Below are 27162 nucleotides of genomic sequence, written 5' to 3'. Positions count from 1 at the left end.
TTCCTCTCTTCACTTCTGAGTTAGTTAACCAGCAACATGAAACTCAATGCTAACACATCCTGTTCCAACATTGTCTGCCTTGTCATATTTTCTCTTCCCTTTTGTTCCCTTTTTATTTTCTGTCTTGAGATTTAAGCAGTTAATCTCAGATCACAAAGTAGTCTATGAATGTAATTTTATTTCCCCTTTTTGTGCATCCTGCACATAGTTTTCTACAACCTGTAAAATTAGAAATTATTGTGAAAATAACAGGTGACCTCACTAGGTCAAAATCTGACCTGGAACCTAGTAGTAATTACATCACATATTGGAAACCTATCCAAGTAATACAGACATTATGTTAATCCCAAGATACTATTGCATATTCCTTTCTGAAATCTGTATAAATATTCAGTAAGCACTTATCCCATCATGTGCACAATGAGGTCACTATATTGAAGTGTGCCCACTTCAGCATCAGGTCCTTCTCAGAAGTCTCAGAGTAAAACACCATACAAAAATGCATTATATTTTAGGCTTTTATCCTACGAGGAGGCCCACATAGGTGGGACCCAAACTGCATTTTAATAATGAACTAAATCTGTTTACCCAATTTCTCAGCCTCTGAGGGGAAACCAGTCTTGGCTACCGCATGTTACCTCTACTGGGCAGAATAGGGGTACAGAATCTGAACCCTGTAATATTTTTAGATATTTTTTCTATACTTTCAATTACCATTTTTCTTTGTTGTCTCTTCAACCACCTTTTCAAATAACTGCTCTGATCTGTAAACAGTGGTCTCAGATTTTCTTTTATTCAGTATTGCTCTATTGAAAGAAAGAGAAAAATTGGAAGTTGAATACATTTGAAAAAAAAATATCTAATGTTTCCTTAAAAGTTTCACTTATTTCAGGTTATATTAGCAAAAGTATACTAAGCAGATAACTAGGCTTTCTCATATAGCATGACATGTTCTGAGCTTTCTGTCCTTTTAATTTTATCTTTGCATGATGGTAAGCTTAAAGTTCCCATTTCCAGTTCTGTTTTCTTTTCTCCTGTTTCATACTTCACTAAACATTTATTTACAGTGGAATCTTGTTCCCATTCTATTGCAGTGTTATTGCTGAACCAGCTTTCTGCTGTTACTCTTCAAACTCTACATTTCTGTCAGTGACTTTCACATGTTTACCGTTTTTCTGGTCACTTTATTAAACTGGAAGTATTGTACATTCAGAAAGTCACTTTTTATTTTAGTTCAGAAAGTTCATTCTTTATTTTAGATCTAGTACCTTTTTTTTCCTGATCGCTATCAGATCCAGAACTGAATTAACTCTTATTATTTTTCCCAATTTTAAGTACCTTACAAAAATATCCTCCCGTTGCCTATTTTGGAACATTTCTTGCATTTAATTCACATTCTTCTTTCACAGCTTTTCACATGTTTATTTTCATATACAAAGCAATATATGGGTGTATAATATACATATAATGTGTATGCATATATATATCATAATCATAAAGATACTCATAATCCTAGACAAAGTTAAACGAAACAAACCTTCAACACAATCTTCATTGATTTTGCATCTTCCATTTTCATTTGTGAAATTACTTCTGTGTTTGCCAGCCACATGAATCGCAGGATCTGCAAGCACGATGATTGTTTTATAAATTATGCTTCCCTCACCTTATCTTCATTATATAGCAACAGATAGTTATATTCTATTTATGTCTTAGCCAGACTTGTTTGCAATGCGATCAGAGAACATTTCATGGAATTTGTAGTGGTGCTTCTCCTCTCAAGATCACATGTACCTAAGCTGTGTTTATGAAAAGAAAGATCTAATTTGTCATTATTATTTCCAGTAGGACTTCATAGATGAAGTAAGTTTTCACATCTCAGTGTAGCAATATGCACTCAACTTTCTTTCCCTCTTGCAAGTATTTCCCTGTGGTTACACTTACTCATTTGCTGAAAAATCTTTCCTGCTTTGTTAGTATTTCCAGCTATGCTTTCCTCACTGTTCTTCATATATTTAAAAAAACAGACATTTTTAACTGGCTGTTTTAACTAAGACATTATCACCCAAAAAATTGCAAATCAAACATATATAAACTTGAGTGTAAAAAAAATGTTCTCTTCAAACAACAACTAACTTTTAGATTAGTAGTCCTATTAAACAAGCAACAGTTTTCTAACCTAACAAACAATATCAATACAGTACTCTCAAAACCAAGTTTTCTAGAACTATGCTTATTCAAATCAGTTTGATGTACTTCCTTCATACAATAATACGGCATTGTTAGAATTTTATTATTTCTCATGATGAGTAAGACCTTATTCCATAACTACTTTACTATAAAATGAATACAGGTATTAAGTAAGGGACTATTTCAGGATCTGCATTGTATTATATAGTCAACAGGACAAATCTTCAGTAAGCAGTGGTGACTTCACTTTGTTTTACACAGTTTTTAATATTACTTCTTTTGTTATGGATCATTTTCGTGTGGATCATTTTTACAAAATTAGTTGCAGTTGATTCATTCTAACATAAAACTTACTGCTACCTCCGTGCAACACACTCATCATCAGTGTAACTGGTTTAGAGATTCCAAATTTCTTCTGCTTTCTAATCCTCATCTGTAACGTCATCTTCATACTCAGTAAATTAACCGGACAAATAAGGTGGTTTTTAATAGGCTCAAAATTACGCAAAATCCTGCTTATAACTACATTAGTTAAAAACTTTAAGGCACTATAAATTACATTCTCAGCCACACCTCAAATAATTTTCTAGTAAGTTGCTATTATTACTGTTATTGCAAATTACTGTAGGTATCAGAAGAGTCCTCAAAATCATATTTTTCACATCTAAATTGAAAAGTTCTGAACTTCACTATTTAAGTTTTATCATGTACTTGGCATTCCTTTTATTGCAATCCAAAGAATTCAGATTATCTACAGAACATTTACTATAGCTAATAAAATATGTAGGTAACTACTCTTCAGTAAGCATTATCTTTTATTTAATTTCTGCTATAACAAAGCAAAATTTCTCCTGACTTTATGGATGTCAATATTTTAGTTGTTTGGGTTTGATTTTGGCTTGGTTTGGTTCGTTGGTTTAGTCTTTTTGGGTTTTGGTTTTTTTTTTTTTTTACTTTAACTGCTTATATTACTTTCAATTCAAAGCATTCTTTCCATTAGCATTTCTCTTTATTTGCAAACAGAATCGGAAAACTTCTGCCATACTATTCATGACCGCAACATGTTTGCTTTCATTCAGATGGTCTTTTTCAGTTAGCATTCCTATATTGAACAAGTACCATAAGTCCACATTTTTGCAGGAATGTTTATCTCTGTCCATAATTATTATTCCATTGACGTAGGAGGCAAGGTACTTTGATTCTATGAAGGCATATGTGTCATAAAAAACTTAAAATGCTGTCACTGAATTGTTAAGTTTCTTATCTGGTTTACTGAAAGTCCTAAAATAGCAGATCCATCCAGTGTCTAGAAGTAAATATATTCTTGAATATATACGATCATGCTTAAGGCAGTACTTCAGGCAAATGGATGCACAAATGAGAGAAAAATGGATCAGTATTGAACCATAAGAGTTAGGAGAGTTCAGTGCAGAAAGGAACAAGAAACTTAGGTAAACAAAAGGTGCAAAAAAAAAAAAAAAGGGAGAAGACAGAGAACTCAAGAGAAGAAGAGGACTTTAATAGGTATAAATCAAGAAAATATTATCATAGGGAGGAAGAGAATAATTTCACCTATTAATAAGTTAGACTTTACCAGTACACAACTTTGTAAGTCTATCTCACTTTTTGTAAGTGAGCCATGTAGGACTCAATTTTTAAAATAAAGACTAATGCTATATTTTGTTAAAGTTAAATGTCTTTAATATGGATTTTATATTCTTCACATTTGATTTTACATTTCTACAAACATTTTTAAATTATAAGTACGTTAGGAAACCAGCACATTTTATATGAAGGCAGAAGAACGATACTTCTTGACTATTCAAAACCATTAAAAATTCCATGAGTGCCATGTTCTTCTTTTTCTATGTCTTCACTACAGTACTATCTCTCACAGAAAATACTGGTATCAGCATCAAAGGAAAGGTTCAGCAATCTTCCACATCAGAAGTTAGGACAATACTCTCAACATGGAAGGTAGGATGGTCAGAGAGGTAGCAAGTGAAAAGCTTCAGAAGGAATGGTAGCTAAAAAGAGTCAGGAAAAAGAAAAACAAAAAGAAAAAAAGAGGAAATATAAGATAACAAATTGAAAAGATCAGGAAACAGCAAAATACACAGGAAATAGCAACAATTGTGCTTATTCATTTTAGAAACAGTACAGAACAACACTGACAGAAAAGGTGAGGAATAAGGCAGCCATTCTTAAAGAGTTCTTCAGAAAAGGCCTAGTATGGTATGAAATGCTCTGTTATTCCTCTCTTAAGGTGACAGGCCACCCTTAACTTTTAGTTTGAGCTAGTCAGTTCAAAGCAGGATTCCTGTGAAGTCAGTAGACTGAAACAGGCACCTCCAGAGGGCGATTCATCCCATCCTAAGGTCTGAATCTTGTATTTGACTCTGAATCATGTATTTGAAATGTAAATAATTTTGTGAAGTTCAGTAGGTATTTGTGAACCTAGCAGTACATATTTAAGCTTGATTCTATGGATAACAACATGTGGATTAAAATAATACGAGAAACAGCATATTTTCAACTTCCTTTACTCTGAACAAAGCAAATTTACTAATGACTTTCATCTGCATAGAATATGTAATAGGTTTGTGCTGCTTAATATTTTTTATTACTGAACATTACTCATGGTCACTATACTGAGCACAAAAATTAACTCTGACCCAAATAAAAGAAAGCTTGCTTTTCTATTAGGACTAATTAGGTAATACTGGGACTTTATCTGCTGCAAGTAAAAATTAAAGCTCGATGTCACTGGGATTCTCTATTACCAGCATTAAGACTTGATTCAGGCAATATCACATTTAACTCATACGTACAATGGCACTGCCGATATTGCAGTAATTTGTTACTAAATACAGTAAACACTGTTGTGAAAAAAACAAACCACTGAAATCCTCTGTCATGGTCATGGACACTTACATTATAATGGTTGTTTTAAAAGAACTATAATTAAATACAAGAGTCATGGGTGAAGGGCTGGTTTCAAAGTCCATATATAGCCCAGTCTCTGTGCAGGAAGCTTCAGTGTGGAGAAGGCCTATGGGGACAACCTGTTCATACCACCTTCACCAGCTTACGAGCCCAGACACAAAAACAAGACTCTGCTCTTACAGAACTGCAATACCAAAGCTTAAATAACCAGAGAAGAGGATGGAAAAGGGAAGCTTTCATCCTGGGCACTGATCTGGGGCTGGAATATACACCAAAGGGACAGTTCACAGTCTGCACTTCCTTGTTAGTACGAAAAGTCTGACAGAAATAATCCTGGGACTCTGCAATTCATACCTCACTGGAGACCTATGCATACAACAGTCTTCCACTAATGACTATTTCAGAATACAGTCATCCTGATACTGCTTATTACATGAGGACAACACAGTTGTCAGTTACAATGCAATTAAAAAGACATCTTTAAAATCTAAAATCTAAATATCACACTTGAAATGTGATTTTGCACTGAAGAATTTACATAATCTAAACAATTATAGAGTCATGTAACAAAATAGTGTAACATGCAAAACAACAGCAAGGTCTAATTATAAAATACAGCATGAAGTCGCTTGTTTAGAAGTTCAAAAGGTTGTATCTGTATTTAATTTCATTTTCATTTGAGAGTGAACATAAAGAGTACAGCTACCTCAGCTTCTGAGTATTTGTATCTTCACTGGGTGCTCTTAAAAACTGTTGCCCAGTGAGTGATGCATACTGCACAGGAAAGGGAACCCTATCAGACAGCAATTTATAGCTTAATTCCTACGCAGACCTCCCTATTAGCAGAAATTCATATACAACCATCCAAAATCTTTTGTGAATTGGCATCATAAGGCCTCTCCCTGCTCCACCCATTTTCACTCTTTCAGTTCCCAGAATGAGAACAGAAATGGGACAGCTTTAGAGGGGATACTACTCTGCTATACATTGACTCAGGGCTCAGCTACTTTCAAGTGTTGCTCAGGTGGAAAGTTAAGGCATTTTATGCATACTACACCAAGTGAATATAAGAAAACAGGAGTTCCCTATCTCTGTATTTAAAAACAAGTTTTTAGCATGGTGATTCATGAAGACCAGTTACAGTTACTATGTAAATATTACTTGCTTAGTTTTAAAAGTACATAATTTCCCTAAACAGTTACTGCACTATAATACTATATACTCCTGGGTATCATACATGAACAAATTACTTAATTTAAACTGTTATTTCACATTTCCTAATTTATTTTCTCTTATTACAGCTTATGGATAAAATCCACACACTGATGTCTAACCTGTAATGAAAACTGATGTAAGTAATCCATTGTTTTACAGCTATATTTGGTGATGAATTAATTGACTTTACCTAGTTCTGTTGAATAATGGTTAACAGTTTTGATTTTCAATTTCAGCATTATTACAATTAGGTTTTGCATGCAAATTTTGCCACTCTTAAGTGTTACTGCCAGCCCGTTTGCCTGTGCCCTGCCCCAAATCGTAGCGACTAGAATTAACAGAAATATATGTAAAAAACTGTCTTTGATTTTTTGATGTCCAATAGTGGGCTTTTTAAGAGCTAACATTGGGTAGTCCTCCTTTTCAATGCATTTTGTGACTCAGATTAGCTCTGAGTGTCAATTTAAAGCCTTCCTTAGAAGCAAAAATGCACAGAGAGTAAAGTACAGCTCAGCACAGCAGTTACGTTAGAAAGGTGAAATCTCAAACCGTTTTCCCTGCAAGCATAAAAGGATAACGTGTCTGAGTACTAAATACAAACTACTAATGTAAATACTTACCTGACTCCTCCCTTCTCACCCTGTTATTTCTCCTATGCTCGTTACATTGTTTTTCATTTTCCCTCCCTTCTGCAAAGGAAAAGAATTTGCTCTTTTCCATTTCAGTTTCTCCCTTTCACATTTGCTTTTTCCTACCCACCTGCACAATTTCTGAAATTCCCAAATTTAAAAGGGCTATGGATCCAGTTCTGGGGTGAAATACCAAGTCCTGAAGTTTTCAGAATGGCTGAAGATTAGTGACTTGAATTTTAAATGTTTATGTTCTCTCATTTTCAACAATGATATAAAATCATCAGAATAAAGTTTAGCAATGAAAATATATTTAGATAACTGTAATCTTAGTATGAGATCACCATTCTGTGAAGAGCTCTGCTCATACAGCAAAGCATAATGATTTTTACCAATTTGGAAGTATATTATCTCTGATACTTTATTTTTATTCTTAGCTGTTATGAGAAGCCCACGTACACTTTTCTCCTTTAGTAGCCATTTTAAGTGATGCACTGAACGCTTCAACAAATGAAATGATTCATGTCTTTAAATAATTTACAACCAGCTCGTGATAAGACATTTAGAAGGAGATAAAAATAGCTAAAGTTAAGCCTAGCATATTGTACATAAATGTAAATATTTTTTCTCCTGTAGCAATTCATAAGCAACATTTATTACTTGTATCCATGACATACGTTTTTAGATGCCAGCTCTTCTAAACACAAAATCCATCTTCATAAGATTTTTTTCCAAGTAACTTAATAGCCATTATATCAAATGTTGTTTCACACATAGTATCAACATTTGATGTTTCACCTACATGATAACAGAAAGGCAGCCCAGTAGAAGTTACTTTGTAGAGTATAGTGCCAAAACTTCAAGGCATTACCTCTCAGGAATCAAGAACTCCTGCAGTCTTGAAAGATAAAATGATATGACAAGAAAAAAGAGTAGAGCAAATTTTTAGGGATCAACAGTGACTAACTGAAAGAGGGATCTCTATATCCACTATAAAAATCTGCCTCAGAAGGAAGCACCAAAATAGTTTTCCATTAAAATGCACCCTCTAACAAACAAAGTATGCTTTATTTTATTACTCTTATGGTGATTTTGCTGCCTAACCTGTCCGTATTGTTAGATGCTGAGAGACTTATTAATTAATAACTGGATCTGAAACTTTTACAGAAATGATGCTTCTGGCTAGCTGAGTTTAGTCACAGACATAAGCATGCAATCATATATTAAGAAGGAAAGCTTAAATAAAAGCTTAAGACTTATTAAAAGCTCTGTGGCAGGAAAAAAAAAAAAAAAAAAAGCTGCATTAAAAAAACCACCCTTGCATTTAGGGATGCCCTAAGACACTGGCTTTCAGTCTTTCTGCAGACTCTTTAGTCTTTGCGAACAACTTCTAAGGGAGTGAAAAATAATAATAGAGTAAAGCAATCATCCAGTGATTCAACTGGTGATTCAACTCATCACCAGTAGGTGCAATCATCCACTGATTAGTTTATTTATTTTTAGGAAGGTCATAGATCACAGAAAAAGGCAAATCAAATGGACCATGCTTTAGAAATCTGAGATTTTTTTCTGCTGTTTAGCAAGACAACCATTATCCAAAAAATCATAATTCATCATCTGGAAAAAAAAAACACATTCTAATGAGTACTACACAGAGAAGGTAAAAAAAGAAAAAAAACCAAAACAGTTCACCTATGATCAGCAGATTTCAAATGACAGGATGTGTCCCCCTTGCAGAATATGCAAAGTATATATTGGAAAGGAGAGACATTATTATTTTGCACCCAGCACTTTCACAGCATCTCACTTGAATCCCTTTTACCTCAGCACTGGTGAGGCCGCACCTCAAATACTGTGTTCAGTTTTGGGCCCTTCACTACAAGTGAGACATTGAGGTGCTGGAGCAGGTCCAAAGACAGGCAACAGAGTTGGTGAAGGGTTTTCCGACTTCAGTGGCTGAGAGGACTGGGGTTGTTTAGCATGGAGAAAAAGATGTTCAGGGGACACCTTACTGCTCTATGCAACTATATGAAAGGACTTTGTAGTGAAGTAGTGTCAGTCTCTTCTCCCAAGTAGTAAGACAACAGAAAATAGCCTCAAGTTTTGCCAGGGGAGGTTTAGATTGGATATAAGGAAAAATGTCTTCATCAAAAGGGTTGTCAAGCATCGAAACAGGCTGCCCAGAGTGTTGAAAAGACATGTAAATGGGGCATTTTGGAACATGGCTTAGTGGTGCACTTGGTAGTGTTAGGTTTTGGTTGGCCTTGATGACCTTATGAGGCCTTTCCAACCTAAATGGTTCTGTGATTCTATTCTGTGATACATTTGTCTGCCTGCACATGCAGTGGAGAACCCCATAGGCAGAAGACAGAAAAAAGTGTAGTGGGACAGAAGAGAGGCTTTAGATGGGAGGGATTTCTGGGACCGTTTGTACTTTTGTGTGTAACTGTTCACAGAGTAAACAGGAAAGTAGGTTTTCCAATTAAAAGGGTCATGTGCAGGAACTGGAGAAGAAGCTGGGGGTCCGGAAGACACAGGGAAGGGCGTAGCTAGAGCAAGTGTAGCATGAGCTAGATTCAGCTAGAGAGCTGTAGCGATGTTCTGTTGTTAAGTGACTTCCAACTAACCCTAATATGTTTATCCAATTGTGACCTCTCCAGCTCTTACAGAAACTCTGTTCTGACTCCTATTCTGAATTCTTCATTCACACACACTCATCCCAGTCCTACCTATACACCCATCACTGCTTCTGTATGCAAGTACCTTGCATAGGCACATGAATCCCTCCCTCCTGTCACTCGCAAACTACACAAGAAATAACCTTTTTTCTTTACTACAGCAGAAGGCACTCTCTCCTCCCTTACATGTTCTTTTCTGATACAAGGCAAAGATTCCTCTCCATCTCATATTCTGCTAGCAGCTTAAGCCTGAGCAAAGACAACTTCAGAGTCATACAAGTTAGCAACAGATATTCAGCAAGATAATATAAAAACATCCACAAATGTTTTCCATTACATTTTCCATATGTATCAAAACACATAAGAAACACAGAACAAAAAAAAGGTTATACAGAGCCTGCCAACTTTCTTTAGTTCCTTTTAAAACACTGTTGCCAGTAACATTTGTTTCCAGTATTTTGTTCAAAATTGACCATCATGACTGTGCCACTTCTCTGTCTCAAATATCATTTGCTAGCCACTTTTTGCTAGCATAAACTACGTGCAGAATAATTTTAGGAAATCAGCAGGAGCTGCTAAAAATCCACGCAAACACCAATGAGACCTGGCTTCTCACAACAGCCAAGTACCACCTTTCAGTTTAATGGTGATATTCTACCCTTGTTCTTCAGGGCTGTGAAATCCTGAGAAATGGGGAGAAAGAATCTTCAGCTTGCAGCCCCTGCTATGGTTAGAAAGAACAGCTACAAATCCCTGCCTTCTTGAGTGGCAGTACTGGTCACAGCCTGCTGAGTTCACAGCTACCGGGTGATAGCTCCTGTAATCCAACAGCCACTGCCTCTCTCTGCTGATAGATATGACTGAACAGCAGGGTCAGTGATACCTGGCCTCTGCGACAACCCTGACTCCTAGATTACCACAGGTCCTGCTGTGAGATCCTTCTGCAGCTCTTCAGGGTCAGCATTAGGTCTGACTCCAACTGAATATTTCCCTTTTATCATTGGCAATCTTTATTCGTGCACTTTTTCAGACCATTTAGGAACAGGTGGACCGGCAAAGGTGCCAGTGCAAATCTCTGTGAGGAGGCATTGTTAAAACTGCCCATTAGTTTCTATACTGTTCCTCATTTTGTAACCATTTACTAATCCACAAATAATTTTAAGTAACTCAATATTTCATTTTGGTAACAGTCTTTGGTTATGGAACTTTCTTAAAATTCTGTGTCACCCTTTCCTGTGTATCTGTTGACTTCTTCAAAAAAATAGCAAAGCTCTAAGACAAAACTACCTTGTACAAAAGCAAAGATCATGGCTGCCTACTACACCTATTCATGTCTCTAATAAGTATATTCTTTATCACATTCACTGGCATTTTGTCTGTCATGGTAGTCAGACATGGTCCATTAGTCCACAATCATCCCTAGACCCCTGTCCTGAGTTCAGCAGCAGTCATTTTTTCTCCTTCTTAGTAGCTGGTGCAGTGCTGTGTTTTTTAAAACTAGTGTCACATTTGTTACTTTCCACTCCTCTGTTACGAAGGCTAACTTAAGTAGTAGACTATGCAACACAGTTCATGGCTCGCTAATTTCATTACTTAATTTCTCTAGGACTACTGAATGAACAACATGTAATCTGGCAAACTGTTCATATTTATTTAATCAATTTGTTAAAAGAATCTTTTCTTGATATTTCAAATCTGAAATATTCCCTCTAAAGAACAGCTTTTTTGTGGCCATGTTCTTAATCTCCCTGTTATAAGCCTTATCAGTGCAAAGAGTTCATTTGTTTCTTTCTGCAATGGCTTAGTCGTCAAATATTACCCTCTGCCACTAGCAACATTTACACCTCAAAAATAAGTCAGTTTTGGCTTTTAGGATTTTAGCCTGTTGCATTTCAAAATCTTTCTGTTCTGCCTTATAATAGGTCTACATCTAACTTGCCAGAACTGTGCTCTTTTCTGCTTTGCTTGGTTGGATTTTACTTTTCGAAAAACCTCTGTTTATTTCTAGTCACTTCCATCACTGTTCAGTTGCATTGGACAATTCATATTCATTTGGGTTAGAATCAGAAAGCAAAGTCCCCGTGTCACTTTCAATATTTATTAGGATTGTATGTTCGTAATTCTTTTTAAAACAATACTGTACTTTTCTTAACTGCTATTTATTTAATCCTACAAGTATGAGAAACTTGAGCATGATGCATACCACTACTGAATGGCTCTTCTATAGTCACTTCTTGTGTGCTAATCTAGACTAAATTCAGGGCTCTCCCCACTCTTCTGGATTCTCTACCTGCTTTGCTCAAAATGTAGTTCTTGATGATACCTAAAAATACAGCCTGTGCATGATGGCCTAATGTTAAGTTTATCCAGTCTATATGTAGATAACCAAAAACTCTTGTTATGATCAAGCTTTCAGGTTGTATAGCCTCTCCGGTCTCCCACAGCATTTCATAGTCACTGTCTCCATTCCATCAACTAGTGCAGAGCTCTTACTAGGCTTTTCCTATTCAGATAAAGAATTATTTGTAATTATGTTTTGTGGTTTATTCTGATAAAATTAACTTTTTTGACTATATTGTCTTCGGTATATACAGTGCCATTTGTCTGCATAGTCCAATCTACCATCTCTGTATCAGGTAGGCACTAAGCATTCTATCATCTCTGTACAATTTATACACTGACATTTCAGCATCCCTTTGAAAAAAGAAAAGGGATACATGCAGATCAACTGCCAAAAACAGGGTGACATACCTGGGGCATTCCTTATGGAATTCATGCTTACCACTCTTCTGAAGAATCATTAACTTCAAGGTGCAATGGAAACAGAGCACTACAAGACAGCCATGTGCCAAGATACCAAATTAGAACTAGTGTAGGTTTCTTCTTAACAGAGATCAGACAGCATTTGACCAATGGTATAGCTGGAACAACTGCTTGTAGTTATTCAGGATTTCTGTGCCAAAAGATGCTGTGTCAGGAAGGGAATGCACTAAGGACCAGAAGGATGCTATGGAAGTATAAAGAGACCTTTAACCTTTTGCAGACACTTCAGAACTCTGTAATATTTGCATTTAGTTCCTTCTATTAGAAGGAAGAGTCTACTCTGACTGCTGTGGAGAAGAGAGAGATGCTTCAGGACACAATGCTAGTAGTTCTTGACTTGGGCTTGACAGTTCAGAAGGCCTCTGAGGCTAGCATTTTGTCTGTTGGCTGCAACTCACTTCTTCCTTCCCGTTTGTGAGGCCTCTAGTTGGAGCATCTTCTTTCTGCATTAAATATGATGTGACATTAGGCACATCAGAATCCAACAGCTACGCTGCAGTATCCAGTGTGTATTTATTATTATTTACTTGTATTACCATAAATCTTTGGAGGACTCACCCTGGACCACTTCTCATTATGCTGGGCCATGAGTAAACACACAATAAAAAGTAGATGTGCTTGAATTCTACATAAAGAGACAACATAGAACTTACGGCAGAATACAAATGCAGTGACACAGTACTACTGTGATAAGCATTGACATTAATACACCTGCAATATAACTGCTATCTAGGTGGACTGTTTCAAGCTTCATCATACATAAAACTTATGAGAAAATAGTTAAGGGAAGATAGTGAACAGCTCTATGAAGAAGCCAACCAATATGAGAGGCAGCTGAGGAAAAAATATCCAGTGTGGTTTAATGACTGAATGATGAAAGCTGGTATCATATGTTGATCAAAACCAGAGTCAACCTCTTGATACTGAAGGAGAAGTATCAGGTAGAAGTAGTCTTGATGGGCCTTAAAAATAAAGACAGATAGCTGGGCCTTAAAAATAAAGACAGATAGCTTATCTTTATTGCTTTAAACTGAAGGAGGAAATTGAAAATACCAAAGAAGTTTGGAAACTGATATTTACAATAGAGTAGCACTTTGACTAGATAATGAGCATGGCAAGACTGCATTTTTCAAGGCAAAAGAAAAAGATTTTCTAATAGAGACCTGATCCATGGACAACCTAGATGAAAAATGCAGCTGTCTGACAGAGAAGAAAGACCACCCTTAAAGGGCTGGAGTAAGACTCCCAAATCTCAGATATAAGCTAGGTTTGATGACTTAAATGACAGCATGGTGGTGTCATTCATAGAGGATGCAAACAGGTTTTGTAAGGCCCTCAACCTACATATGAAAAAACCTACTAACAAAAGACCAATAGTTATAACTGGAAATAAAGAACTGAGGGCACAACTGAAGAAAATTCTCATGCATTAGATATGCTTAGGAGTGGAAAAGAAGATGGGAGGAGGTATGTGAAACACATAAAACATTGTTTTTCCTATAAATACTGCAAAATGAGAAAATTCTTTCATGTCACATTTATTACTAATACACTACAGCTATCTAAGCTACCACGTTTTGACTTTCAAGGGTTGAAGAAAAACAATGTTTGAGATGTTATAATATGATGGGTGCCTCATTCAACATAAACAAAACATGCTACATCAAGCTTGAAGACAGGACAGTCACAGTACAAGTGCAAACAGCAGCAGAGAAAAAGACCTCATCACTTAAGCTTACAACTAACATGCAGAATGCTCAGGCACGGTCCTTTGATCTTCCTTCTTAGTGCACAGAACCAGGGCTATCACCTTGGCTTGCCACTAAAAGAAACTTTACTCTCTGTTGTTGTAGTTTGGTATTCCAGCTCTTCAAGTATTCCCAAGCCCACACAATGTGTAGCTGTGTAGCAAATGCTCACTCCCTCCAAAACACCAACTCCTCTTCTCGGTATCTTTTTTTCTCACTGTTCTAGTTTCAGTAGTTTACGGCATGGGTTAAACCAAAGACACAATCAGATCAAGTGCTCAACAATGGGGGTAAGCAGCAGTGAGTAGTGGAGAGCTGGTTACAGCAGAAGACAATTCAGAGCTCCTTTTCTTCCAAATAATATTTTTAGCAGCACTACTGCAGGCAGAACAGAGCTGACATTGTCTCTCTCAAAGTACTGGGAAGTTGCCATCACAGGAAAGAGAAGCAGTCACACCTAGGTGATCTGCCTCTCAGTGGTGACAAGTGAAAAAACTAGATATACACGAAACATCCAGGGGATTCCTCATACCCCACTTACTAGTGTGTCATCTTTTTCCCACTTCTCCGAAAGTAGATCTATTCTGAGGCACTTCTTTTGATTTGGTTTGGGGTAGGGCAGGCACAGCTAGAGGGTCATACTTGGGGATTTTTTGCCATCAGCTGATCTTCCCTTTCTTTTCTTTTAGTATAACTAATAATAAATATGCCCAATGGGATTAAAACGTGAAAACAGTAAACCATTGGGTCTAAACATTTTTAAAAACAAAATATGCTGATCAAGATTTTCTTATGCAAAATGAAACATCCGATGTTCTCAAATCTTGATTTCATTTTATATTGCAAAATCTCTATAGAATCACTGTTCAGTTATAAGCTAGAACTTTGAAAATTCCAATCCCCTAACAAATATAATGAAATTGTGTTTCGAGCTATTGAACATGATACATTTCAATATTGTTAAGTTCTGTGTTTGAACAAGAAATAAGGCTTCTGCTTAGCACAAATTGTAGTTTAGCATACGTAACTCATTGTCTCGGTTCTTAGTTGTAGCTGTCATCTTGAATCCCTGGTTTATACAGGTGATTCACAACTACTCACTGAGTCGTCTTCAAAGCCCATATACTTCCCGTCAACAGAAAAAAAATTTAGCAAAAAAAACCAACTTACTGGAAGTTTTAAACTTAAATCTATCACCAATTCAGTGCAATGAGAAATATCAGTAGCTAGGCATTTAATTCTCCTTTCAGGCATATTTTTGCCATCCATTTTCTGGGTTTTTTTTATTTGTTTTGGTTTTTAAAGTGGACTTTCTAGTCCGCTTTTGATCTGAGTTTATGATTTCTCCTTTGGTCTTGCTCTTTCTTCATTACTTTCACTTCACGCTGCTCTTGTGTCAAGCAAAAACAAAAACAAACAAACAAAAACCACCAAAAAACCAATCAAACAAAAAAAACCCACAGAAAAATCCTATCTTCAATTTTTACTCTCAAATTACTACCTGTGTCCTTGCTCCATGGGAAAGAATCTAATTGTCCTTACATATATATCTTCTAGACTTGTACAGCCCCTTAATAATTATTCACAAATTCAATAACATTTCCAGTTCTTCCATTTTCAGATACTAAGACCCCATTGAAATCGTTCTTGTATTTGAATGCCAGAAATGAAATACAGCATCATAAAAAAGGGCATGGAGTTTATAATACCCCTTTTGTTATACAGGGAAAACACCTACACGTAGCTTTTGCTCATTTGTATGTAAAAATAGGAGTCATAGCAATGACTGTACCCATAGCTACAGGAAAAGAACTTCCACCTTAATCCAAGCATAGATATTTATAGTTATTTTGGGTGAATCCACTGACATATGATATGGGTAATTATTATTGATTAAGCACAAAGTACTTAGATCCAGTAAAATATGTAGTTCCTGCCTAAAACTAAAGCTAATCAGCATGCATGATCAAATTCACTCTTAATGCCAGCTCAGTTTAATTTTACCAAGTTACATTGACACAAGTATAAGTGTATATTTATTAACATTTCAATATTCAACTCAGCAAGACATTTATGTTAGTAAATCTGTTTGCAATATCTATACAGATATTGGTGGTATAAACAGTTTTTATAGATCTATAAATTTCAGAAAGTTTATGGGTAAAAATACAGTGCAGGACTCCAGGTTCACATGGTGAATTACCCAAGAATAATGAAATCCTTAATGGATATATTGTATATTTTCTAAAAAGAACTGAAGTCAGTTGACGTAAGTTGAACCCCTTGATTCACCTTTTTAACATTGTTAGTTTGTCAACATCAGTAAAGACTAACTATTGAAAAATTCAATCATTTCAATGTACTTACAGCTGAATTTTCTCATCATGTGACCAATTATCCACAAAGCCTCAGTGCCATTAAGAAGTTTTGAGGAATATAGTATTTGGTACTGCCAAAAAAAAAATAATTAAAAGAATGCATGTAAATGACATCCATCTTCTGACTAGAAATTTTTTATATTTATTTCATATCTAAAGTACATTTGGGGGAAAAGCAGGACTTACATTATCCCAAAAGGCAGGTTCCAGCACAATCAATGATACACTGACAGAATTCACAGTAAGGAGTCACAGTAGGGTCCTGATCTTGCAACTGAACTTTCACAAAAAGAACCCTGCACTATTGCAGAATCTCCTGAATTTCAATAGGGCCCTACCCACACATAATCAATTACAGAGTCCGCCTATGTGGGAGCAACAACAGGGAGAACAGGACCTGCTCCTCCACACACCTGCAAAAATATCAGGATAAAAAGAAGAAAGAAATCAGTAACATGCAGCAAAGCCTACTGATAGCTTGTTTTATTACAGCATTTAGCACATAATAAAGAAGCTCCATACAACTTTAAGTTGCATAATTAAGTTGCAGGAATTTCTAACTCCTTCTTTAAAGAATGTTGGCTTAAAATTGCTTATGGTTTCACATGTAGTGACAGCACATTATGGGAGCATCTACTGATGTGTATCTGAAACATACATTTTAGATCATTTTCTAAAAATTTATTATCCTAGTTTCTTTGGTCTATGATGCATATCACTTTTTAGTGCTTAAGCATTCTTAAAATCTGTCCCACAGCACCCATTTTGGGAACACAGCATAGGCCTGTGAATTTGAGATATTCATGATTGTGAAAGTATCTGACCATATATAGCAGCATCCAAGACCAAGGTTTTCGAAAATACATGATAAAAAGTAGTTTAGTAGTAATCATTTTTAGACTAAAAAGGATCAGCTTTTTTAAAACAGAAAATCCTTATGTAAATCAACCATAATTAATGATTTGCTAAGTTTAAGCTCTTAGAAAGCACCATTTAAAACACAGGAAGCACACAACATGATGTTAACAAGAATATACCACCACTTCGCTGTTCACACAGAACTGAATCATAATCTGACCTTACTGTTCTTATTGAAAATACATACATGTTGATCTTTAAAAGGAAAATATTATAAGCTATAATGTTTTTACATATTATAAGCCATTTAAAAACAGGTTAGCCATAGGTTCCATGAAATAATATTTAACTGGTGACATTATGCAAGAGGACTGATGATAAAGGTTATAAGAACAACCACCAGATCCTAGAAACATGCAGAAAACATTTCTTCATTCCTTTAATACAGATAGCATTAGGGAAACATAAAAATGCTGGACTAAATGAAAGGATTTGAGAATGTAACAGAAAAACCAAAAGTTCCATATAAATGGAATGCAGTCTTTTTTTTTTTTTTTTTCTTTTTTCTTTAATGAACAGTTGTTCTCTTACTGGCTTTGATTTCATGCAAACACAGACAAGTAAATAAGCAGAAAACAGAGAAAAGTATAACAGTTTTTCGTTCCTTGCTGCCAGGTTGATGGTTTTCAACTGGGCAGCAGGACAAACAGAAAAATCTAAAATAGACATTTCAGGCTTTATGACAAATTTCAAGGCAGTTGTCTTACAATATTGAATTGGAAGTGTTTCTTCTCATGTTACTGCTTTTAAATTTAATGTTTCATAGGCATGACTCTTAGGCTTCTGTTATTCTGAGAAATTCAACTGTTTCTAAAGAACAGTGCTACATTCTATTTAAAAAGTGTTATACCTTGGCCCCTGTCTAACATTACACAAAAAATGTAAAAGTATCAGACATCTGCCAAGTTAGTGCTGCCCACCTAAGCCTGCAAAGTGAACAAACCAGTGCCTCTGGCAAGTGTAATCTGCCCACTTCTCACTGGATGAAAAGAATAGGCAGACCATACCCTTCAGGACAATCCTGGTGCCCATAGTCATGCAGCTACAGATTTAGCATTTCCCAAGTTGCAATGCAATGTGGTAACTTGATGCAGCCAGATCCTAATATTGATTTTTGTCCCTGTGCCTATCTCCATGTCTTTCTTCACAAAGGAAGTTAACTGGAATACAATGCATGTTTCCTGCACTGCTACAAAAGTGTAGGTTGTAGGATGGGTCAGGGACTCTTAGCTGCACTATACATAACAGTTTCTGGCAAAAGCTGAACACAGTTTTACAATTTTGACAGCCTAAGGAATAGCTCAGAGCTCACATCCAAACAGTCAAAGAAATTAAATACTGAAGCTGTCTCAACAGTTTCCTTCTCTGACGTGGATAGGAAAAACATGCATCCAATCCAGGTATAGAAACTACCATAAAATTGAATGATTCACAAGTAGTTTGGGAGAGTAGAAGGTCCTGGCAAAAACAAGTTGGGTTGGTGGTTCTGGTTTTTTTCACGACTAGCAGAAGTAACAAAGTCTAGTTACCTATCAGTGTGCTTGTATGTGCCACCAACACACCTGTGCAGTAATCACAGGCTGACACTACCCTGGCTGGTTTCCCATCCCCTTCTAAACAGATTTCCCTAAATTCCTGCAGAAAACACCAGCTTCTGAGTTCTGGAGAGCAAGAGGCAGCTCACACTGTGGCTAGGTCTTGAGCTTCACACGTGTTGACTGGAAGACCAACCAACCATGCTGACTGGCAAGTCAACAAGTTGAACAGAACAGAAAATTTCTGAGCCCATGCTGCAGCTTTTTCTACTCCAGGGGCACTAATTTGAGTCCTTTCTCTGCTCACAGCTGCTAAGTTTCACTTAAATTATAGAAACTTGACTTTGTGACCTCTATCTCTATATCAAATGCAGCTGAAATGAAGCGGTGGAGTCAAAAGTTATTAGGAGACAACACAATCCTATATATCTTGTTTTGTTCAGAAACTGGGCATGAAAACACTGTAGCATAATCACTGTGAAAATAACGAATGAATTTTATGTCACTTATTGTTTTCATTCAGGAGTTATACCACAAACTCGGCTCTAACAGAACACAGATTTTTACATGGTGATAGGACATATGAATCCAGAGAACATAGAGACTGTTTAAAAAAACCCTGGTTTTGTTTTGCCACTGAGAACAGGGCCCCAAACATATGTTGCTTCATAAAGGTGAAAATTTAACAGAAATAAAATTTAATATATATTTTTTTTTGCACTTACCAAGACTGTAGTTGGCTGCCCTTCACTGAGATCCCTGCTTCTCTTGCAATTTCATGCTGTCTCTCATAAGGCTTAAGAGAAATTCAGTGATACATAGTTCAGTAAAAGAACAGTGACATGAAGTGTAATGAATCTATTCAGGATACACGGACTTTTCTTTTGTGAGGTCTCTGGTTGGTGCTTTTTTGGGAGGGGTTGGTTTTGAGGGGTTTTTGATTTTGGGGGTTTTTTTGGTTTGTTGTTTTTTTTTTTTTTTAATAAGCACAGTGATTTTTAAAGAATCACCTTAAAATCTTGATCCTGCTGCCTGGATCCAGATTCTGATATCTCAGTTTAAGGAATAATTTTTAATAATATGCAAGTCCCAGTTAAATTTTTTCTTTTTCCACAAATGAAATCTACAGTGCTCTGCATACCCTTTCTATTGACCTAGCCCTGAATTTTGACTTGTGTGTTTCTCACCAAAAAGGTATAGCTGAAATTAGAGGGTTTTATTTGCTGTTGGATTCTAGGAACTGATGAAAGAAGGAAATAAAATGAAAAAAATATAGTTACCTCTCCAAAACTCCAGTTGAAAGAAGAGAGACAAAAAATAATCAGTATGAAAAAGTTAACAGAAAACTGGTCATTAGAGGAAATGTTAGCAGGAAACAAAGGGTATAAGAAGAGTCAGAGAAGTGAACATGATTTAACCAAAAAGAGGATGGACTCAAAGAAACAAAGTTATCTTTTTAGCAGAACAATGAGAATGGGCTTTTCAAAACTGCTTGACGTTGGCCTATCTCTTACTCTACTGAAGTAACAGACTTACATCAACTCCAAAAATGCTTTAGGAAAACCTTTAAGCCACTTAACTTGAACCATTTAACTATAAGCACATGGAGTACCTAAACCCTGCTGATCTAAACAATTAAAGAAGTGCTTAAATTTGAAAATAAATTTAAATCATCTTGTAATCATTCACTAGTTCTATAGTACTGAGCACACACTCAAATCTCAGTCCCAACTCCTTATCCTGCTAACATGCAGGCTCCCACTTTGGCACTAGTCTGGATCCAGCCTACTGGCTATCAGAAAGGCAAAGTCAAGTACAAGACACAAGGGACTAAAGTAGATTCAAACTTTTCTCTCAAAAGCCATAGTCATGCAAGTATTGTGACTTAAGTACAAGATTGTTTGATGAAGCAGAAAGTAAATAGTTAAGTGCTTAAAGTTAAGCTAAGAATCAGGTCTCAAAAAGAAAACTAAAGAAAAAGCATCTGTGAAAGAAAAAAGAAACAGATTGTTGAATGTGTCTTAAAAATAAATGACCTCTGGGTTATATCTCAATGCACCCTGCCTGAAAACTAGCGCTTCTTTCTGGCTTAAGTATTAAATCTTATTTTTAATACATGAAATGGTAAATAGCCTTGGCAAAGGTTAAATTAGTTCAGCGGTTGATAATGGTACTAAAGTAAGTCTTAACGCAGGGTGTAGTTCAGTTATGGGTATAAAGGGCTCACCATCTGTCCTGCCTATTCAAACACAATTGCACTTCCAAACCCAGTTTGGTCAATAGCTGGTAGAGAGTTAATATCCCGTATTTCAATCTCTATGGTAACAACCATAGATAGAAGAAAATGTGGAAATCATAAACCACTAGTAGGGTTCTGTCCCTTTTACTCCTTACTCTACAATACAGTTACTAAAGGAAGACAGAAATTGAGCCGCTTTTTGAGACACCAAAAAAGGTCTGGGGCATCTCTCAGCATTCTGCTATCATTGTGATTTATCTCCCAAACTATAGATCATTCTGTGCACCATTATTTTAAGCTGTCACTTACCTAAATTAGTAAGAAGCCAATACCAGTGCTCAACAACTATATTCTTACACAGACAGCCCTCTGCTACCAATATTCCATCCTTTATCTATAGCTGTAAAAATAGGAAACTCCCTGGTTTTAAGATGTATGCTTAACAAAACCATCCATACAAGAATTGTTACTTAATGAACAGTGCTACAGTAAGATTAAAGATCTGATTAAGGCAGTGAGTTAGAAAGAGAATTGGTTCATCTACAGATCCAGTCACCTTTTCATAAAATGGTTAAATAAAATTATTATCCATTCTTCTCAGGATAATTATGACCAGTACTAAAAATTTATAAATGTTTTGAAGCTTGGATTTCAAAATTTCCCAGAAATTGGGAAACTAGAGAAGCAAATGAACAACTTCCATCAAGCTCTCTTAAAAGAAATAAATCGAACAGCATAAAGACAAACAAATCAGTACAAGCTAAAGCATTTCCAGATCCCTCACTCCTGCATTCATTCCAGCAGTATTTCATTTAAATGCAGGCAAAGTTTAAGCTTCAATCTTTCAAACAATTCCACATATCTGAACTTCATTCCTCTAAGTGACGCAACTGATAAAACTATGCATGTGGACAAAGTTAAGCACATGCACAAGACTAAGGTTAAAGCAAGTAATAAAGAAATTAGCTAATGATTTCAGCGCACCACTAACAATTATTTTTGAAAAGCCAAGCACTGCTAAGAAGATAGCAAAGCTTCAGAAATTAACAGCTGAAATTCTGGTGGGAGGGGATTAGGTTATGGTCCCAGCAATTACCCTACAAAAATCTGACTTCAGTTCTAGAAAGAAAAAGATATAGAGCATCCCCTCAGTAACTTAATGGTTACAACCACCACATGATTTTCTCACCATTTGATGAGTCCTCTTCAGTTCAAGGCTGAAGTTCATGGGTGCTGTGGAGATCACTTGGGAACTGCTCTGCTGTAATTAAACCACAAATAAACAATGGACTTCAGTTTTTACAGATACCAAGCCAGCACTTTTCACAACCATTAAGTCCACAAAAGTATTAAAACATTTAGAAATTACAGTTAGGCCATTTTAGCAAAACTTTACCACGAAGCCTGAGTTCAATAACAAATCTTCCCGAAATTCTCAGGGATGTGTTCATTATTATGAGTCAGGCCTATAGCTACGTTACAGCCAACAGTGTAAGATCTGAATGAAATACAGTAAACCCAACCTTTCGACACCGTTAGTCTTTTTGCTATGTTGAGCATTTTAGAAGGGGGTTTTTTTGGCTTTTTTTTTTTTTTTTTTTTAATCTGGAAGTTTATAGGAAAATCTTGTTAAGCAGATGTGAGTCCTAAGACAGTACATACTTCTTGCAGCCCTAACTGCCTGGAGAAGCATCCCTAAACCAAGTCTATACTGGCAAATTCAGAACTCTGTTTTCACTGTAAAATACTAAACATTGTCCACTTCAGTTCTTTCTAGATTACAACCTCTGGCTATAGAAGGAAGTAGAAAACTGATACATGCAAGTGGATGCTCAGCTACAGCTACGAGGTTATTAAACTGAAATTTTAAACTTCAATTGATCCCAAATTTACACAACAGGTCTGCAGAGAGGCTTGGATGAATCCAGAAAAGGAATCTAGAAGGCTGGAGAAGCATCAGGGGCAAGGCAGGGCTCAAATTAGAAAAATAAATAGAAAAAAAATACGGAATTTCTACTGGCTGTACGTCCATATGCCATACAAACACATAATACTAAAATAATATATAGATGTACAATTATTGAAAAGATTATTATAAATACTACATGGATGTGTATCTTGGTCCCCTCCATCCGGTCTAACTTACCTAGGAATTGGACCAGTTGAGGGTAATGGAGTAACACACAAGTACTCAGGCAAGCCAAAGAACTTAACTAAAAAGTTACGTGGTAATGACACAATGCCAGTTTTCATTACAACAAATTCCTCTAATCCTGACAGCTGTAAAACAAATCTTAGAAACACATAGCAAGGTAATTTGTAAAGTAATGTGTGCCTGAGTCAGAAGACAGCCTCCAGCTTTCTAACCATTCCTGACTAGCTATGAGCTTCTGTGCCATTTTGGCATGTAAATACCTTGCTTTGGGTTTGCCACCTCTCCACTGGACCTCAACTTTGGGCAATTCAGTATGCCCAAGCACAAAGTCTGCTGCATACAGGAAATTCCAAATACAGGAAGCTGGGGGGATGTCATCTTACCAACATGGGTCATTCTAAGTCCCTGTCTTCCACTCTATACTGATTTTATCTAGAATTTTAAATTACAAATTCAGAGTCTCAAGATCCTCCAGGGCCTAAATCCAGGATTCCTAGAGAAATGTCTACTTGGTCTCTAGACTGGAGCCAGTTGTCAACAGTTTCCCTCTTCTGACATAAGAGAACTTGTGCAACAAAGGAGAAAAAGCTATCATTTCCAGAGAGAGAACTTTCTCAGGGCTGGTACAAGTCTATGGAATAAATGTGCCTAGGAGCTAAGGGCCATGAGAAACCTAACTGCATTTTGCTTGAAGAACAAAACACATTACGTTGACCTTGCCTCACTACCATAAATACACAACATGTATATGGAAGGAAAGACAGATAAAATAAACTGAAAACATTCAGCTGCACATGCTCTTTCCCCTGGTAACAAGAGAACAGCTAATATGACGAATGCTGGTCATATCACTTATTATGGTACGAGTAGGTTCTCTGACACTATAATGACAGTCTCTGGGGAGGAGAATCTGTAACAGGGGACAGGCACTACTAGAAGGTGTTCAGGTAGTGCTGTAATGAGAACTGTATGAGGAAAGGAGTCCATTATAGGAACTGCAGCTTAACTTCATATTTGTTATGACAGCAGATAAGACTTCCACCATTCTGATGAGCCCAAGTTGCCTGGAATGGAAATTCAATCTAAAGAATTGACATCACTTTAGGTGAGGCTCAAATTCCCTTTCTCTCCCTTCTGTCCTCAGCTATGTTCCTGCTGTGACTTTCTGGCTTCACTAGTCATTAAGGAAACAAACTAATGATTCCTCTCCAAGATGCTATAACGAGAGAATGCAATACCCACCTCATATTACATGGACTTTTAGACTATAGCAATTGCCTTTCTCACTTGTTCTGATGCTCAGTTAAATATTTACCCATTCTGATCCTTAAATTATTATAATTGCACATTATTTAAGAAGTATGAATGGAAGATGTAAATCAAGAGTACTATATCAGGTTGATGTTTCATGCAGTCCTAAGTAATATTGAGAATAATGATTGTGTAGTATCACTATTAGTTTCTTAAGTCTGAAATACAAGACCATAGTAACGAAGAAAACTACTCAAACTACTCAGTGTGCTTACACATAATAATATACATTTCAGTTTGTGCAGGATAGAGGCCTACATGCATTAACTATGGAATCTGAGAGCAGCTATTCCCTATTAGGGGATGTAAAAATTTCACTTTCATTAAAAATCTCAATGAAACCTTAGGAATGACATCTGAAAGGACAATAATGTGATTCATGTATGTCCTGCTAAACAGAACTATGTATCTTCTACATCTTATTCTTACATTACTGTTGGAAAAATGGGTGAAAAATAGTAACTGGAATTATTTTAGGGAAAAACTATACATAATCTAAGTACAGAGAAGTGGTATCAGCAACATCATAATTTTGTATTTTTCTTGACTTTTTTTCATTGCTATTTCTATTGCAAAATCCTCTTTTCACAGCCACATAACCTTCAGGAAAAAAAAATAAATTAGAAGATATTTACTATCATTCCTTTAAGTTGGAAGGCACACTTTTTGAAAATTTCACTCACAGTAAGATTAATAAAATCAGAGAAAAATGTAAATACACTGCAAATCATTTAAGTTTCCTCCTTTTTAATAGACAAGTTTTACGAACTGAAGTGTTGGGTTTTTTCATCTGGCTGATTTTCACTAAGGAACTTGGTTAAAAAAAATTAGGAATCAGTTTCTTTAGCATTACCAAACTTTGAACCTGAGGAAAAAATAGTAACGTAAATGCACAGTACTAGCTATTTGATTACTTACAAGTTGCCTTGCACTACTTTTTCTGTAAGGAACCCCAGAATTACATATTTTCTGAGTAGCTGTAGTGTTCGTAGCCATGATGGTCTCAGCTTTTTTTGAGCCCCAAAGCCTTCTGTTTTCAACTGTTTCAGTTAAAAAAAAAAAAAAAAAACAAAGAAATTACCTCTCCCTTCAAAACTTGTTCTTCTTACATTTTTGTCAGTGATCTCTAGAAGAGAGCAGTGGAATCAGGAGAAGCATTAGGCCCTGAGCCTGCTAACGTTCGTCTGCATATAGTCCAACGGAGTTTAAGAGGACTAGCTCGCAGACGTTAAGGGAGGATTTTGAAAGTCAGTGAGAAGAGAGCTCCCAAACTCTCATTATGTACTTTTGAAAATCTTCCCCAAAGTCATGGGAACAGCAGCCTGCAGGTCTGAGGCCTCTGCCTTCTGCTGCTTTCCTTTTCCCTTTCTAAAAGCCTATCAGATTAAAAAACATGAGACCCGCTGAAGCCAACCCCGCTGGGGAGCCGCTCGCAGTGATGCGCTAGGTCTCTGCCGAGGCAGGGGTCCGCACAGCCCGCGGAGAGCTCACGGTAACGACTCCTTCAGCAGCCCAAAGTCAAGTGCAAGCAGTGGCTCGGACGGCACTGCAGCCTGCTTTCCCCCGCGGCTTCCAGCGGCTCGCAACCTCCATCTCGGCTCCCCCATCTGCGAAACGGGGATAGGAGCACGAACCCAACCCTCAGGTACCTTATCACCAGCCACAACTTGGGGCGGACGGGCTGGGGGGGTGGGAGGACGCGGCGTGAAAATGAAAGTTCACGTTTTCCCCCGAGCACTGCGAGCGGCCGAGGCGGGAGTGCTCTCACAGTTGAACCTCGGCTCCGGCAAGTTCCTCCGAGAGATATTTATTTTCAAATGACCAGCGTACGGCACTCGGGGCCCTATCTGACCCGAGATGCGCCCGCACCGCACCGCCGGAGCCTGTTCCCAAGCCCGGGCGCGACGGGGAGGCAGCCGGGCGTTCGGGCTGCGGTGGGGGGGGTGGGGGGGTCGGCCGTTCGCCGGGGCCGCTGCCGCGGAGCCGGTGCTTTGGAGCGCGTGAGGCGGGCGGGGGAGGGGGAGCGGCGGCTGCTGCCAGGGCGGGATCGGGCCCGCGCGCTGCCTCCGCGCGGTGCGGGCAAGCACTGAGCGCTGCAAACGCTCCGGCTCCAGCGGGGTGCGCGGATGGAGGGGGGGGGGTGTGCTGGAACCTGAGCGCTGCGGGAGCCGCGGGGGTCCTCGGCAGCGCGGGGGGGTGCGTGGAGGGGGGAGGGAGGCGCTCTTCATATTTTCCTCAGGTCCTGTGGCGCACATCCCCCTCCCCCCGCCGGCTTCCTCTCCCCACCTTCCCAAAACGCGCTGCCCCCCCCCGCTCACCCTCCCGGCGCCTTTACCTTGACAAGTCCGCGGGGCCGGCGGAGGTCTCGCTGCCCCTCTCTCCTCAATCTCTCACACA

At 37.4% G+C, this 27162-nt stretch overlaps 2 long non-coding RNA genes across 3 annotated transcripts in view; one reads left to right on the top strand and one right to left on the bottom strand.

The window, feature by feature from the left end:
• The window catches only part of LOC308218259, a 62279-nt gene that overhangs the window by 20390 nt on the left and 14727 nt on the right, over positions 1-27162 (top strand). The window contains exons 2-3 of one of the 2 annotated variants that reach the window (XR_013956344.1): positions 6438-6487; positions 10330-12698. This is a non-coding gene — a long non-coding RNA (uncharacterized lncRNA). Of the gene's footprint in view, positions 1-6437; positions 6488-10329; positions 12699-27162 lie in introns of those variants that run through there. The other variant, XR_013956343.1, reaches the window with a different exon arrangement.
• LOC308218258 lies at positions 12748-27109 on the bottom strand. Its single transcript, XR_013956342.1, has 5 exons — positions 27101-27109; positions 25684-25805; positions 22489-22560; positions 19786-19856; positions 12748-17020 (listed from the first exon to the last, which is right to left on the bottom strand). It is a non-coding gene; the product is annotated as an uncharacterized lncRNA (long non-coding RNA).

The sequence above is a fragment of the Psittacula echo genome (genome assembly GCF_963264785.1).
Source record: "Psittacula echo genome assembly, chromosome: 3".
In the NCBI taxonomy this organism is placed as follows: Eukaryota; Metazoa; Chordata; class Aves; order Psittaciformes; family Psittacidae; genus Psittacula; species Psittacula echo.
This window is presented reverse-complemented; position numbering and strand designations above follow the sequence as displayed.